Here is a 17,036-nt window from a genome sequence, read left to right on the forward strand (position 1 = left end):
AGAGGAAACAACCTTTCAGCATTTACCCTTATGAACCCTGTATATGTCAATGAAATCGCCTCTCATGAGTAGAGTCCCAAACTGTTCAACCTTTCCTATTAAGACAATCCCTCTATACTGGAAATCATCCTCGCGAACCTTCTCTGAAGTGCCTCCACTGAAATAAAATCATTTCTTAAGGGGACAAAAAATACTCACAATACTCCAGATGTGGTCTCACCAGCACCTTTTACAGTTGCAGTAAGATCTCTCTATTCTTATACTCCAAACCCCTTGAAGTGAGGGCTAACATTTCATTAGCCTTCTCGATTACCTGCTGCACCTGTGTGCTAGCTTGTAAACATTCTTATGTTCGTAAATGTACACTTTTTCATAAGAAATGTTTTGCAGATACTGCTTTGAATGATAAATATCATTGATGTTCAACTAACACAGTAATTATTAATATACAATGACAACTTTTTGAAGTATGAAGATTATTGTATCCTGAGTGTAATAAAAATGGAGACTGAAATTCTGAGATTGAGAAACCACTGTGCAGAACACCCACTTCCAGCTGTCCAAATAAAATGATCTCACGCTATTGTGGAGTGGACTTGTATATTGTTTTTACAGCTGTCTTGCAACAACACTGGAATTACATCACAAAGGATTTTCTAGCAATAGACCTATTGCCTACTGCACAAATGACATTTGTTTTTGGTTTTTGTGATAGTCTGTGATTTATTGAAAATCTGAGTTTGATTACTCGAAAGGATACAGTCTGAATTACAATTATATATATTTTAATTTGTATAAATATCAATGTATTAAGTGGTGGTAATCAGGCTGATCTCCTACTGACCGTGGTCACACTGCTGCATCTGCGAAAGAATTTGGGAAGGAGTGTGAGAATACTTCAATAAGGAACTGAGTTCCTCTTTCACAGCTTTTGACGGCTGATTCAACAGTGGTATAGGTAATGAATGACCCGAGAACTGCTCATTCCTTTAGAACTACCTCTGAAAATGTATCACATGGCAACCTTGAAATTTGTGGAAGGATAAATCCTCCAATTAATCTGACAAAGAAATAACATCCAGAAGTCTCAAATGCTATTGGTGGTTGAGCAGGTTATTTTTATTTATGCACAATAATGTTGAATATACAGGAAATCAGGTGGAGAATTAGAAAAAATAGTTAATTCTCAGGCTCTTAAATGGGTCTTATATTTAATGAAAGGCCAGAAAGACAGTATGATAGAAGACTTTTAGACCAATTAGTATGATTTCCCAGATCTCTGGAAGAAATTAACGCAGAATATGTTTAAAATTCCTTTCAGTGGTAAGTACCACTTGACAGTCTGTCAAACCAACAGCTGGATTCCCAGCTAAGCCTGACGTTGCAGGCTGGGAGCACTGTTGGTGTTGAAGCAAAATAGACATTAGTTTGGAATGAAGGCAGGGCATATATTGTCAATCCACAACTTGGTCCAATCATTGGCAGGTAAACTTGTTATTACCTTTGAAAACACTCCTAATCCCACATCAGAAGCAAACAGCAAGGGCCCTAACAGCGATCCCAATCCAGTCTCAAAAATACCCCTTGACCATCAGCCTCGTCTTCCTGTCACTCAGCCAATTCTCGATCTAATTAACCAAATTTCCCTGGATCCCAGGGCTCTTACCTTTGCTATCAATCTTCCATGCAGGACTTTAACAAAAGCCTTACTGAAATTTACATAGACTACATCAAAAGCATTGTCCTCATCTACACATCTGGTCACCTCCTCAAAATATTTAATCAAGTTGGTCCAATATGACCTCCTCTTAACAAAATCATTCTGATTGTTCTTGATTAACCCCTGCCTCTTCAAATGCAGATTAATTCTGTTCCTCAGAATTACTTACAACAGTTTGTAAGTAAACCACTTAGGTTTGACTCATTGGTCTGTAGATTCCTGGTCTATCCCTTCCTCTTTCCCTGCTTCTTGAACAACATTACCACATTGGCTGTCCTCCAGTCCCCTGGCACCTCTCTTGGGGAAAGAGAGAAATTGAAAATTATTGGAAGCACCCCTGCTATTTCCTCCCTTGTCTCACTCAACAGCCGGGATCCATTTCATTCTATCATGGAGATTAATCTACTTTTACACCTGCCAGACCACTCAGAACTTATTCTGTCTACGCTAATTTCTTCAATTATAATCACAAGTCTTCTCCCAGAATTCTTTACCCACATTGTTTCTCTCACTGGTAGACATCAACATAGACCATTTAGTTACAACCCTGGCTATGCCCTCCGGCCGCATGCACATTTTATACTGTTTTCCTTAATAGGCCCTATTTTTTCCTTAGTTATCCTTTTGTTCTTAAACGTACTTGTAAATTAGCTTAGGATTTTCCTTCCCATTGTCAGCCACTAACCTTCCCCAATAATAGCTATTCACCATCCTAGCCAGATCGTTATCCACTCCTATGTCTGTCCAACTGTTCTTCGCTCTCTTTGAGCTTTATCCAAACCTATCGTTTGCTGCTTAGCACCCCCCTCCCCCACCCTATCTTCTGCATATAAACCAATATTTTCCTAGCTAACATCAGTTCTGAGGAAGGTCCCTCAACTCAAAATGTTAACTGATTTTTCTCCACAGATGCTGCCAATCCTGCTGAGCTTTTCCATCAATTTGTTTTTCTTTAGCATTTTCTGTTATTTGACTTGTCATTATTCTTTCATGCTCCCTTTTGGCTCTCCTAATTTCCTTTCTGAGTTCTCCCTTACGTATTCTATATTCCTGTAGGGATTCTACTGTTTTGAATCCTCGGCATCTGTCATAAGCCTTCCTTTTTCTTTTTATCCAATCCTGTGTATCCCTCAATATCTAGGATTCACTGGGTTTGTTAGTCCCACTCTTTATCATTACTACAATATGTTGGCCTTGTACTCTCTCCATTTCCTTCTTGAATGCATCCACTGTCATAGAGTCATATAGTACAGGAACAGCCTTTGGTCCAAGCCGACCAGGCTTCTCAAACTAAACTGGGTCCCTTTTGCCTGCATTTGGCCCATATCCCTTTAAACCTTTCCTATTCATGTACCTGTCCAATTGTCTTTTGCTCTGACAGATCTACCTAAAAGTATCTGCTCCCAATCCACTCTGGACAAATCATATCCGACCTTATTACAGCCTGTCTACTTTGACTTAAGAATCTTGACTTCAGGCCCTTCCTTGTCTTTTTCCTGAACAACTTTGAAACTAACAGTTATGATTACTATCTGTAACATGATCCCCCACTGGCACCTCAATCACTTGCCCGTCTTCATTACCTAAAATTAAGTCTAGAACCAATCCTTCTCTTGTAGAGCCTTCTATGTACTGGCTTAAAAAGCTCTCCTCAATGCATTTTAAAATTCCGTTTCCTCTAAACCTTTCACACTATGAATACTCCAATTAATGTTAGGGAAGTTGAAACTTCCCACTATCACTACCCTATCTCTTTAACAGTTCCCTATTAGGGGGCACATCACCCCACCTTGTGAAACTTCTTCAGTCATTACTTAGCTCTGGCCCTCGGTCACTCTGCAATTGCGGTGCTCTGGTCGGTGCCATATCAGCAGTAGTAACTGCCTCGTCAGTGGTGCTGCTAAGTGAAAGAATTGCTGTTCTCTCATTTACCAACAGCTCTCAGGAGGTAGGATTTTCCAAGTTCAGGGTCCTGATCCTAAGGAAGATCACCACTAGCCTTATAAATGCTGATTGGCTCATAATTCAGCAAGCTTTCCTCAAAGAAGGTAAAGTGGGTCTTTTGCCTGCTCTTTAGTTAGTTTCCAAGACACCTGTCACCTCCATAAAAGGCCCTCTAAATTTAAGTTCTGAGGTGATTATAGTTTCAGCTAAGATATTATATCAGCACACTGGACAATCCTTTTATACGTTGTACATTATGAAGAGTAAAGAGTGTTATGAGTTGCTATTTCAGTTTAAGGAAAAGCTAGCTGGGGTCTTGTGGCACAGTGGTAGTGTCCCTACCTCTGAGCCAGGAGGCCTGGGTTCACGTCCCAACTGCTCCAGAAGTGTGTCATAGCATGTCTGAACAGGTTGATTGGAAAATATTTAAATGGACACGCTGCTTGATGTAATCCACCAGCCTTTGGAATGCACAACCTACATACTTAGTATCACACAGGCACTGAAATTCACATACCATATTCTTCATTTGTATCATGGGCAGAACAGCTTTTTAGCCTGATGGCAGCATCCTAATAATGGAGGATACCACCTATTTGCTAACACCTAGCTCAAACAGTATCTCAAAAATTTGAACAATCATTGAAGCCAGTTGTCTCATGCTGCTACTATTGCAAATTATTTTGATAAGTGAAAAGCTTCCACAAAATGTGACTTTTTCCAGTAACACTCAAGGACAGTAGCGCCAGATGACTAAAAAGAAAATGATATGTTGAAATGTTTGGAGTATCTTTCTGGTCTTCCTGCTACAGGAAAGATGTTGTGAAACGTGAAAGGGTTCAGAAAAGATTTACAAGGATGTTGCCAGGGTTGGAGGGTTTGAGCTATAGGGAGAGGCTGAACAGGCTAGGGCTATTTTCCCTGGAGTGTTGGAAGCTGAAGGGTGATTTTATAGAAGTTTATAAAATCATGAGGGGCATTGATAGGGTGAATAGCCAAGGTTTTACTCCAGCATAGAGGAGTTCAAAACTAGAGGGAATAGGTTTAAGGTGAGAGGGGAAAGATTTAAAAGGGACCCAAGGGGCAAATTTTTCATGCAAAGGGTGATGTGTGCATGGAATGAGCTGCCAGAGGAAGTGGTGGAGGCTGATACAACACTTAAAAGGCATCTGGATGGGTATATGAATAGGAAGGGTTTAGATGGATATGGGCCAAATGTTGGTAAATGGGACTAGATTAATTTACGATATCTGGTTGGTGTAGAAGAGTTAGACCAAAGGGTCTGTTTCCATGCTGTATATCTCTATGACTCTATCAAGATGAGCTTCTGCCAACTGTTTCACTTATCCGGGTTAAAAAAAAAATCATTTATTCATTGAGCTAGTCATTTGCGGTTTGATCTGGTAGTTTTGATTCTTTTCTAAAAAATAATCTTACATGCTTTCAGGGTGAAAGGCTCAAACATGTGTAACTCGGTGGTGATTGTCATATCCCTGGTAATACAGAAACCAAAAACAAAACATAATGTGTATATAAATAGAGATATAGTTAGTGTCCCATAACAATGTATTTACTAAAATTCTTCAGGTTGTGCTTAATTCTATTTCTTTGTAGAAAAACATGAGCTTGTTTGGGTAGTGTAGTCAAGAGCAGAAAGCATATATTATAGTTGGAAGCAAATTGATGGAATTAAAAAAAACTATTTAGATGGGCTAAACTAACAGTACATAAGTCACAAAACCATTGCCTTCCAATACATTCAATATTTTTTTATTTACCTATTTTTCTAATCAACCTGTTCGGAGATGTTATGATGCATTTCTAGAGCAGGTGGGACTTGAACCTGGTCCAGGGGTAGTGGCACTACCAATGCACCATAAGAGGGTCCCACCCAGTACATTCACATTTAGAACTTAATTCAAGCCAACTGTTCTCAAAAGGTTCTAATTAACTTAATGAGATATGCAAGTAGAAAAAAAGAACAGCATGATAAAAGTGAACAGCATGCCTGTCTCAGATGGTTTCAGCTGTCTGGAAGAACAGCCCTGCCTGCAAACAGGATGCAAAAAAAATGTAATTCATCAACTTATTTTAATAAGAATGGCAAAAGGCCTTGAGAAAGCCTTCCAAGGCTATCTGAAAATTATTTACCTTCTTGCCTTAATATCTGCATATATCACAGGAAATTGTGGAAAAGTTTGCAAATAAAAAATCCTGGCAAAGTCATTCTATAAAATGGTATGCCATGTGATTGCCATAGCAAATATAGATCTCAAGTTGGTCACGAGGGAACGTGATGACAAAAAAAGAAAAGAGGGATAAATAAATGTAATATGGGTCTGCTCATCATTTTATCTGAAGAGAGTACTCATGGGTTAGGGAATATTTAAAAGGTAAGAAAGATAATTAACAAAAATAAACAATTGCTGTTTCTTTCCTGAGAAATTAAAGTTGGGAAACAATTGATTTGCCAAATGTTTTCTTCATGATTTCGGTGAATGGCTAAGCAAGCTAGAGGGGCTGAATGGCCCACACCTTTCCTATGATAGATCTGTGTTGTTGTGGAGTTAAGTCATAGATCAGTAACTATTAAATGGTACAGAAGGCTCAAAGGGTTAAATGCCGTAAATTTGAAGATCTTAGGTTCTTATATTCTGCAATCCAGTAGTGCTGGCGTTCTGTGTGCCTTTGCCCGGGCTAGTGTTCCAACACAGCACCACATCAGTGGCTGTAGCATAAGTGGTGAAATCCTGCTGAATTTCAGTGGAGTAAGTTGTAAATATCCTAATATGGCAACCTTTATATAACTGTATGCTGAGAAGGTCTGGTTTTAGACTGCATCATCTTGGCAGTGGCAGGGGCAGAATGGGATAGCTGGCTGACAGGCAACAATAAGGTCACTGATCCAGTTGCAGGGGTGGGAGAAAAGACAGCAGATTCATCCTCCGTGGAGTAATTTTCACTCTGCAGAGGTGATGCCTCAACAATGTGGAGTGCAAAGGAAACTAGGGACAGGCAATAAATGCTGGCCAGCCAGTCCCATGAGTGGATAAAAAAAAATTGTCACCACTTACTTTCCCTGTTTGGCATCAATTCACCATGGACCTCTGTGAAGGGAAGCTTTCTACATTAATGTGCTATGTAAGTTCAAGCTATTGTCTTAACAATAATTAGCACACAAAAGACTCACTGAAGGGCTGAGTAAATGGTGGATTGTTCAAGATTGTGACTGATATTTGTGAACTAAGAGCCTGTAGATGGATAAATCAGGAATTAATTCTATTAGGATATCATAATTTTTAGGTCTATCTATGGATTCTGGGAATTCTGAAAAAAAGAGTCATTGCAATCATTTTATAAAACTAGCCTGGTTAGATCAAGTTCTAAACTAACAAAGTGAATTTATATCTTACCTGAACAATCCAGACATTCATCATCAGTTGCTGTAAATTCTTGGTTAAGAATAGAATTCAAATCTTCCAGAAAATCAACTGATTGCAATGGGGACTTGATAGTTACATGATCTAACATTGAGAAAATAAAAGCAAAACTTAGAACAAAATACATTATATTGACAGACAATGACCTAAATTAGCCAATACCAAAATCAGGTACGTTTCCAGCAGTGAGCAGCGATGATGTGCCAGAATACACAGGTCCAAGAACCTCCTAAATTCATCCTTAGGTCTCATCATCATAATTCTGGAGTGGGCACCAAAGAATACTCTGATACAGTTTACCTCTCAGGCCCTAACCAACCTTGGCTAATTAAGGCATGATAGAAGGAATGGAGTAGGAGGTGGGGAGAGGAAACAGTGATCTGTAGTTTTTTAAGTGGATCAGGAGGATCAATACAGTGAAATGGGCATGTTCTGGAATAACAACATATCGTTGTTGCATTATTACAGTCTATATAATATTTTTCACTCCATTTTGAACTGTGGCATAACATTGATTCGATTAATATTAACATTAATATATAACATTAAATATAATTTAATCACCAGAAAATACATCTACAATATTTCCAACAGGTGAACCAATTCAGCATTCAGAGTCCAGCTTAAAACTGAAAAAAAAAATCCACCTAACTGTTGACACGGGGTTTAAAAAAAACCTACCCAATCTATGGCAACACACTGCTCATTAAAGCTGGCTCATTTTCTGATCTTTATGAGTATGTCTGCTGGTCTGAAAGGGGAATCATTTTGCAAAATTTATAAACTTATCACAAATTCTTTAAGTAGGTTTACAGAACTTTAATGACTTTTCACAAAATGTTTATTTCAATATAGTCAAGCGATTTCTCATAAAACTAATACAGCAAAGTTCTTTTCATGGTGCACTGATTGCTATATTGTTGGATCAAGAGGTCATGAAATAATGAACTAAAACAGAAGTTGCTGGAAAAGCTCAGCAGGTCTGGCAGCATCTGTGAAGAAAAAAATCAGAGTTAACATTTTGGGTCCAGTGACCCTTCCTCAGAACTGATGGTAACTGGGAAAACGTCAGTTTATATGCATAAAATAGGGAGGGGGATGGAGTAGAGAGTAAATGATAGGATAGAGCCCAGAGAGAGAAGAGCAGTTGGATAAACAAAGGATCTGATAATGATCTGGCTAGGACAGTGGATAGTTGTTAATGGGGACAGTTAGTGATTAAATAGGTAGTGCGTAAGATAAAGAACAAAGAAAATTACAGCACAGGAACAGGCTCTTCGGCCCTCCAAGCTTGTGCCGATCCAGATCCTCTATCTACACCTGTTGCCTATTTTCCAAGGATCTGTATCCCTCTGCTCCCTGACCATTCACGTATCTGTCTAGATACATCTTAAATGACGCTATCGTGCCCGCCTCTACCACCTCCCCTGGCAATGCGTTCCAGGCACTCACTACCCTCTGTGTAAAGAACTTTCCGCGCATATCTCCCTTAAACTTTTCCCCTCTCACCTTGAAATCGTGACCACTAGTAATTGAGTCCCCCACTCTGGGAAAAAGCTTCTTGCTATCCACCCTGTCTATGCCTCTCATGATTTTGTAGACCTCAATCAGGTCCCCCCTCAACCTCCGTCTTTCTAATGTAAATAATCCTAATCTACTCAACCTCTCTTCATAGCTAGCGCCCTCCATATCACGCAACATCCTGGTGAACCTCCTCTGCACCTTCTCCAAAGCATCCACATCCTTTTGGTAATGTCGCGACCAGAACTGTTGGCAGTATTCCAAATGCGGTCAAACCAAAGTCCTTTACAACTGTAACCTGACCTGCCAACTCTTGTGCTCAAAACCCCGTCCGGTGAATGAAAGCATGCCGTATGCCTTCTTGACCACTCCATTGACCTGCGTTGCCACCTTCAGGGTACAATGGACCTGAACACCCAGATCTCTCTGTGCATCAATTTTCCCTGGGGCTTTTCCATTTACCGTATAGTTTGATAGTATTAACAAGGTCTGGTTTGTGGCGTAGGGGGCTAGGACATGGGAGAGATTAGGCCCTAAAATTATTGAACTCAATATTGAGTCTGGAGGACTGCAGGATCCCCAAGTGGAAAATGAGGTGTTGTTCTTCCAGCTTGTTTTGAGCTTCGCTTGAACACTGCAGCAAGCCTGAGACAGAGATACTGGCCAAGGAACAGGGTGGTATGTTAAAATGGCAGGCAACAGGTAGCTCAGGGTCTTTTCTGCAAGCAGAATGTAGATGTTCTGCAAAGTGGTCACCCAGTCCACGCTTCATTTCCCCATTGTAGAGGAGACCACATTGTGAGCAGCAAATGCAGTAGACTAGATTCTGGGAAGTGCAGGTGAAGTCTTGCTTCACCTGGAAGGTATGTTTAGGCCCTTGGATATTGGGGAGGGAGGAGGTAAATGGGCAGGTCTTGCACCTTCGCTGGTTACAGGGGAAGGTGCCGTAGAGCTGGGGGATGGGTGAAGCAAGACTGGACCAGGGTGTGTTGGAGGAAACGGTCCCTGTGGAAGGTGGACAAGGGAGGGGAGGGGAATATGTGTCTTGTGGTGGCATCTCGCTGGAGGTGGCGGAAATGGCACCTGATGATCTTCTGGATGTGGATGCTGGTGAGATGGTAGGTAAGGACAAGGGGAACCCTGTCACTGTTGTGGGAGGGAAGAGAATGGGTGAGGGCGGAAGTGTGGGAGATGAGTTGGACCCAGTTGAGGGCCTGTCAACAAAGGTGCTGGGGAATCCTTGGATGAGGAAGAAGTTGGACATTTCGAAGACTCCCTTGTCGAAGCTGGTCTCATCTGAACATATGCGACGGAGACGGGTGAACTGAGAGAATGGGATGGAGTCTTTACAGGAAGCTGGGTGTGAGGATGTATAGTCCAGGTAGCTGTGGGAGTCAGTGGGTTTGTAGTGGATATTAGTGGCTAGTCCATCTATGTATGGCTAGAAATGGAAACAGAGGTGTTGAGGAAGGGAATGGAGGAGCCAGAGATGGACCAGGTGAAAATGAGGGCAGTGTGGAAATTGGAAGTGAAATTGATGAACTTTAACATTTCCGGATTAGAGATTGAAGCAGCACCGATGATATCATCAATATATCATAGAAAGAGTTGTGGGTGGGGGCCGGAAAAAGACTAGAACAAGGTATGTTCCACGTACCCCATGAAGAGACAGGCATAACTGGAGCCCATGAGGGCGTCCATGGCCACCCCTCTTACCTGAAGAAAATGAGAGGAGTTAAAAGAGAAGTTGTTTACAGCGAGGACGACTTGACCAAGCGGAGGAGGGTGGCGGTGGGTGAAGACAGTTCAGGTCTTTGCTCCAGGAAGAAGCGCAGAGCCCTAAGATCCTCCTGGTGGGGGATGGACGTGCAAAGGGATTGGACGTTCATGGTAAAAAATGTGGTGGCTGGACCCTGTAAACTGGAAGTTTTGAAACTGAACTAAAACATCAGAGGAATCATGGATGTACGTGGACAGGGATTGGACAAGGAGAGAGAAGACTGAGTCAAGGTAGGAAGAGATGAGTTCTGTAGGGCAGGAGCAGGGTGAGACAATGGGTTTGCCTGGACAGTCCTGTTTGTGGATTTTTGGATGAAATGAGGTCAGTTACTGTAGTAGATACAATGGCTTGAGGCATCATGGTGGGGTTATGGTCCAGGGGAAGACAAGAGGAGGTATCGGAGAGCTGACGCTCAGCCTCTGCAATGTAGAGGTCAGTACGCCAGACTACAACAGCACCACCCTTATTGGCAGGCTTAATAACAAAGTCATGGTTAGATCTAAGCGCACGGAGTGCAGTTAGTTCAGAGGGAGACAGGTTGGATTTGGTGAGGGGGGCAGAGAAATTGAGGTGACTAATATCACGTCGACAATTCTCCACGAACAGATCGAGTGCAGGTAAAAGGCCAAAGGGAGGGGTCCAGGTGGAGGCAGTGTTGGAACTGGGCAAAGGGGTCTGTGGGACAGGGAGAGGACTCTTGCCCAAAGAAATGGACACGGAGGCAAAGACGGCAGAAGAAGAGTTAGATGTCATGTTGTGCCTGAAATTCGTTAAGATGGGAACGCAGAGGAATAAAGCTGAGGCCTTTGCTGAGTACAGAATGTTCAGCATCGGAGAGCGGAAGTTTAGGAGAGACGGTGAATACCTGACAGGAGGTGGCGCTGGGGGAGGGGTTGGAGTAAAGGGAAGGGGAGGAGAGGAAGGTTCCAGAGGGCCACGGGTATCTTTGAGTTGTTGCATCTTGTGGGCAATGATGCCTGCAAGGAAAAGAAAAAGTTTCTTGTTAGCGTGACGAATGAGCCGGAGGATGAAGTGGAACTGTGGAGTGGTGCAGCCCTGAGCCAGTGTGTTGCGATGCTGTTGGAGAGAAAGGTCGAGAGTGTGCATGTGACACTGCATGGCACTAAGTGTGGATCTCAGGATGCGGCAAGAGCAGCTGTCCATGGAACGTTGAATATCACGGAGATATCTGTGACCCTGTGAGGATTCAAAACATGAGGGATGAAACTTCAGTTGGAATCCACGTGGAGTGAGTCTGAGCCGGAGTCAGTCACTGAGGAATGTGATATGGCTGTGGAAATGAGATTTAGCAAATACTTGGTCAAACACCAGGAGTGACAGTGAAATTAATGTCGGTGGACAAGAAGAAAGATGGAATGGAAATCCCGTCGGAGAGAGGGGCAGAACTTCTTCAAGGTGGGCTTGTCTAGAAGAGATCTGGCAGTGAGTTAAATACTGAAATAATAATGTGTTGATTGTCATATTGAGAGTTTTCATGGCAAGTCTGAACATTTGAATTCCATTAGAAAAAATTTTGAAAGTAAGACGTTGATGTCAGTAAAATTAAGCTGACAGGTTGTTCTAAATGTTTACTTTAGGGAAAGAAATCTACCTTCCTAATGCTGTCAACACGACTGTGACGACATTTTGAAATTACTGTTTCACACTGTCAAATCACTGCACTTTGAAGTGAAGGGCAAGCCACTCAGTCGTAGCAATTGACAACAACAAAAAAGGCAAGAGACCAAGAAGACATTATGTCTTTCAGACTACTAGGATACAAAATAAATGCCAGCCTTGCAGCAATGCCCACATCCTGTGGACTGTTATAATAACAGTAAAGTGCATTATCAATACTGAACTTCCAACATCTGATTGTCAGACCTTTATGGAAAGGAAAATATTTTAACAAAGGACAAATACTGTCCTAAAATAGTTGCTGTAATCACCTGACCATGTTTGAGGCAAATCCAGAAAACTCATATGGAATCACTGGCTGAGATTACAATATTACCTGAAGACTGAATCCAGCCAAGTCAATGTCGTGATAGGAACGAGGTTGGTCACATGGATCTCAATGAGTATGAGTTCCCTGACTGGGACTGTTAACCTGGGCCAATCAGGGAGTCCTGGTTGACAGATATAAATAGGAGTCTCAGGGATTCTCCTTACTCTAGGGACTAGCTCTGCTAGCTGGTCAGAGTCCCTGTATGATGCACATGTAAATAAAAGGTGAATTGGTGATGGGATATCAGCCTCCATGGAGTTATTTCACTCAATTCAGTCAATGTCATGAAATTTTCATACCTTCAACTCACAGATGCAAGATAAATTCACATACTGAGAGATGAAAGATTACTTGCAGAGTATTCAGTCTGGAAGGACAAGGAACAGTCTCACAAATATATAACTTGACCTATATTAACAACTGCTTTGAGCAGCAAGGCAGAAACAAAGAAATATGAACTGATAAACAGCGAGGACACTGCAAGCTCTCTCACCCTGTCTCCTCAACTTTGAAGTTAGTGACCAGTGAAAAAAACAACTTTGGACAATGGCCAATCACCAAGATCTTAACATCTACAAACTTTGCCACTGTTGCAGAATTTGAGTCAACAATTAAACAACTACTTCAGGTTTAAATTCTATGCCTGAGAGACGCTAAGGTCTTTCTTTAAACAAAACTGTGTTGTCTGCTCTTCCAGTCTGCACCAGACCAATTCTCATTTTAAAACTTATCACCTGTGCTTGTGTTGATGTTTAAAGTCACATCGTTTTTTTTCAGCATTAGTAGGTAATCAAATCATAGGGTCAGAGGCACAGAGTCATTGGGTTTTACAGTATAGAAAGAGGTCTTTTGGTCCATTATTTCCATGCTGGTCATCAAGCATCTATCCACTTTAATCCCATTTCTCAACACAAGGCCGTAGTCTTATACATTATGGCATTCCAAATGCTATCTGAATACTACTTAAATGCTGTGAGGCTTCCAGCCTCGACTGTCTCTGCTTCTACTTTTAACCAATGAGTTCCAGATATCTTCCACCCTGTGGGTGAAAAACGTCTTCCTCAAATTCGTTCTAAATCTCCTGCCCTTAACTCTAATCTGTGTCGCCTGGCCAATGACCCCTTGACTAAGGGGAAAAGTTTCTTCGTATCTACCCTATCAATTCCCCTTGTCAAAGACTGGACCAGACCCCCTCAAAATATTTTAAGAAGGTAGCCTAGACCCTAACATTGTCTGATTTTAAAGTCAAATGTAAAATGGTGCATTCCAGATACCATGTGACTGGTCAAACTACTCGATGTTAAGCAAAACACAATTTATTTAAACACAGAGAAATTTAGAATAACTTAACTCTGTTGTTTGCATTTGACAAGGTGCCACACAAAAGCCGCTGCAAAGGATAAAGGTACATGGTGTTACGGGTCATGAATTAGCATGGATAGAGGATTGGTTAACTAACAGAAAGCAAAGAATGGGGATAAATGGGTGTTTTTCTAGTTGGCGATCAGCAGCTAGTGGTGTCCCTCAGGGATCAATGTTGGGACCGCAATTGTTTACAATTTACATAGATGACTACGCTGGGAACCCAGCGTAGTGTGTCAAAGTTCACAGATGACACTAAGATGAGTGGTAGAGCAAAATGTACACAGAACACAGGAAGTCTGCAGAGGGGCTTTGATAGGTTAAGTGAGTGGGCACGTGTCTGGCAGATGGAGTACAGTGTTGGGAAATGTGAGGTCATCCATTTTGATAGGATTAACAGCAAAATGGACAACTACTTAAATGGTGAAAAATTGCAGTACGCTGCTGTGAAGAGGGACCTAGGTGGCCTTGTGCATGAATCACAAAAAGTTGTTTTGAGGTGCAGCAGGTAATTAAGAAAGCAAATGGTATATTGTCCTTCATTGCTAGAGGGATGGAGTTTAAAAACAGGGAGGTTATGCTGCAGCTGTATAGGGCGCTGATGAGGCCACACCAAGAGTACTGTGTACTGTTTTGGTCTCCTTATTTGAGAAAGGATGTAGTGGCACTGGAGGAGGTGCAGAGGAGGTTCACTAAGTTAATTCCAGAATTGAGAGGGTTGGTGTATGAGGAGAGATTGAGTAGATTGGGACTATACTCATTGGAATTTATAAGAATGAGGGTGGATCTTTCAGAAATGTATAAAATTATGAAGGGAATAGATAAGATAGAAGCAGGGATGTTGTTTCCACTGGTGGATAAAACCAGAACTAGGGGGCATAGCCTCAAAATAAGGGGGAGCAGATTTAAAATTGAGTTGAGGAGGAACTTCTTCACCCAAAGGGTTGTGAATCTGTGGAATTCCCCGCTCAGTGAAGCAGTTGTGTCTGCCCGGTGAATGCTTGTAAGGTGACAATAGATGGATTTTTGTAGAATAAAGGAATTAAGGGTTGTGGTGAGCGGGTGGGTAAGTGGAGCTGAGCCCACTAAAAGATCGGTCATGATCTCATTGAATGGCGGAACAGGCCTGATGGACCAGAAGGCCTACTCCTGCTGCTTATTGGAAAACTTAACAGAGCAATAGATTTGGTAACTGTTACTAATTAATTGTTCTAATATAGTAACATCCCATAAACACACCCTTTGGCAAAAAGGCAAGTTCAGAAATATTATTTTCTCACATGCAACGCAGCAGCAGACAGAGAGAGAAAGAAAAAAAAATCAAGCAAAAACTCACACAGAGTAGCAGCTAGGAGACCTCTATTGAAACTTTCAACCCTGTTGAGGCTCCAACAACAACTGCTGCTGAATTTCAAAAAACTGAAAACTAGAAATCCTGGTCTGTGAGAGCTGGCTGCACCCATCCAGGCTGCTTCTATTGTTCCAACTTAAAAAAAAATGCCTCACAAGCTGTTTACTTTACTGTCATTCCAACGAAACAGATCACCACCTCTGTCTTAAAACCACTCTTTAAAAAAGGACAAAATAACCTCTTAAAGCCACAGCAATGTCACACTCTCACCATTTTGTACACATCAGTCAGGTCCCTCTCAGCCTTCTTTGCTCTTTCCTTTCTTTCACTCAAGAAAATCTGATTTACTTCCTTCATTTTGATCTAGTTAATTAGGTTTTAATCAAAGTGTAATTGCTGATTTTGGGAGTGATGGTGACATAATGCTAATGTCTTTAGACTAGCAATCCAGAGACCCCAGATATGCTTTGGGGACATGGGTTTAAATCCCATCACGACTGGTGAAATTTGAATTCAATTAAATTGAAAAGCTAGACTTAGTAATACTGATCATTAAATTCTTATTGATTCAAGAATGGAGTTGGGTAAGATAGACTGCAACAAAAAATTGGCAACAAAAACTAACTGAGCAATATGCTACCTTCAAGGAGAAGATGGTTTGGGTATGGTCAAGGTATTTTTTCTCAAAAGTGAAAGATAGAACAAACAAATCCAATGTTTCCTGGATTAGAAAGAAGATAGAAATTAAAATTAAGAAGAAAAATTGTGCTTATGACACATGTCAATTGAGGACTAACACGAATACAGAAGGATCAGAGAGGAGGTGGAAACTCATATTAGAGAAGTAAAGAGGAATTACGAGAAAAGATTAGCAGCCCACATAAAGAAAAATCCTAGGATTTTCTAAATGCATATAAATAGGATAAAAAAAAGGTAAAAAGAAGTAGGAATCAAAAAAGGTTTTACACATGGAGGCATGGTTGGGGTGAATTATGAACTTTGCATCTGTGCTTACTGAACAGGTGGATGCTATGCAAGCCATGATGACAGAGCAGAAACGTCTGTCACTAAAAGAGTTCAAAATTGATAAGGAAGAAGTATTAAAGAGACTGTTATTGACGAGGCACTGGGACAGATGAACAACATCCAAGGATATTCGAGGAAATAAGAATGGAAACGGCAAGAGGACTGGCCTTAACCTTTCAGTTCTCACTAGACTCATTCGCTAGAAGATTGGAAAATTACAAACATTATGTCCTTATTCAAAAAAATTGTAAGGATAAGCTCAGCAATCACAATCACCTGGTTGTAACCAAACAAATAAAATGTAAAGTCTGTTTCTTTCTAACAACTATATCTTCTGTGGATCAGAAGACAATCATGATAACTATTCTCATTATAACCTATAGTGCACGTAGTGTGATTTCAATATTTCACATGCTTCTATTATAGGTACAACAATTATGTTATTGTTGTGGAAAATGAATGACCTGTGAAATTATATTGAACTAACCTTGATGTTTTGCTTTTATCCATCCGAGAAGGTAGTTGCTAGTTTGTTGCAGTAGGACATTATTGTCACCTTCATATGTACAGTTAGGATCATTGTCATTTCTAACGTCCCCGAGACGATTCACTGTAATACAAATTATATTTGAAAATGAATAATATTTCTAGTGGCTTTAATAGCTCATAACGTGGTTGTTCTCAGTCTTGTACAAGTTAAAATGAGAAAAAATAAGTCTGACCTGAAGCCAGTTCTTTGGTAATTTCTTTAATTTTTGAGTACAACTAAAAAATATGAACAACACAAGTAGGGAAATTGGAAAATACGGACTGATGACAAGTTTAAAACAAAAAGTGTTTCGAACATAGCCAAGTACAGCACTTTTGGCATTATATTGGTCCAG

At 40.9% G+C, this 17,036-nt stretch overlaps 1 protein-coding gene across 1 annotated transcript in view; it reads right to left on the reverse strand.

Moving 5' to 3' along the window:
- Window positions 1–16,762, reverse strand: part of LOC109929565 (peroxisomal acyl-coenzyme A oxidase 3-like) — a 72,846-nt gene extending 56,084 nt beyond the window's left edge. Inside the window, exons 1-2 of the mRNA XM_020529228.2 lie at window positions 16,640–16,762; window positions 7,078–7,188 (exon numbers count right to left, since the gene is read on the reverse strand). The gene's annotated coding sequence lies outside the window, so the exon portion shown is untranslated. The remainder of the gene's footprint in view (window positions 1–7,077; window positions 7,189–16,639) is intronic.
- Between the last annotated feature and the right edge of the window lie 274 nt (window positions 16,763–17,036).

Source organism: Rhincodon typus, chromosome 1 (genome assembly GCF_021869965.1).
Source record: "Rhincodon typus isolate 14 chromosome 1, sRhiTyp1.1, whole genome shotgun sequence".
Taxonomy (NCBI): domain Eukaryota; kingdom Metazoa; phylum Chordata; class Chondrichthyes; order Orectolobiformes; family Rhincodontidae; genus Rhincodon; species Rhincodon typus.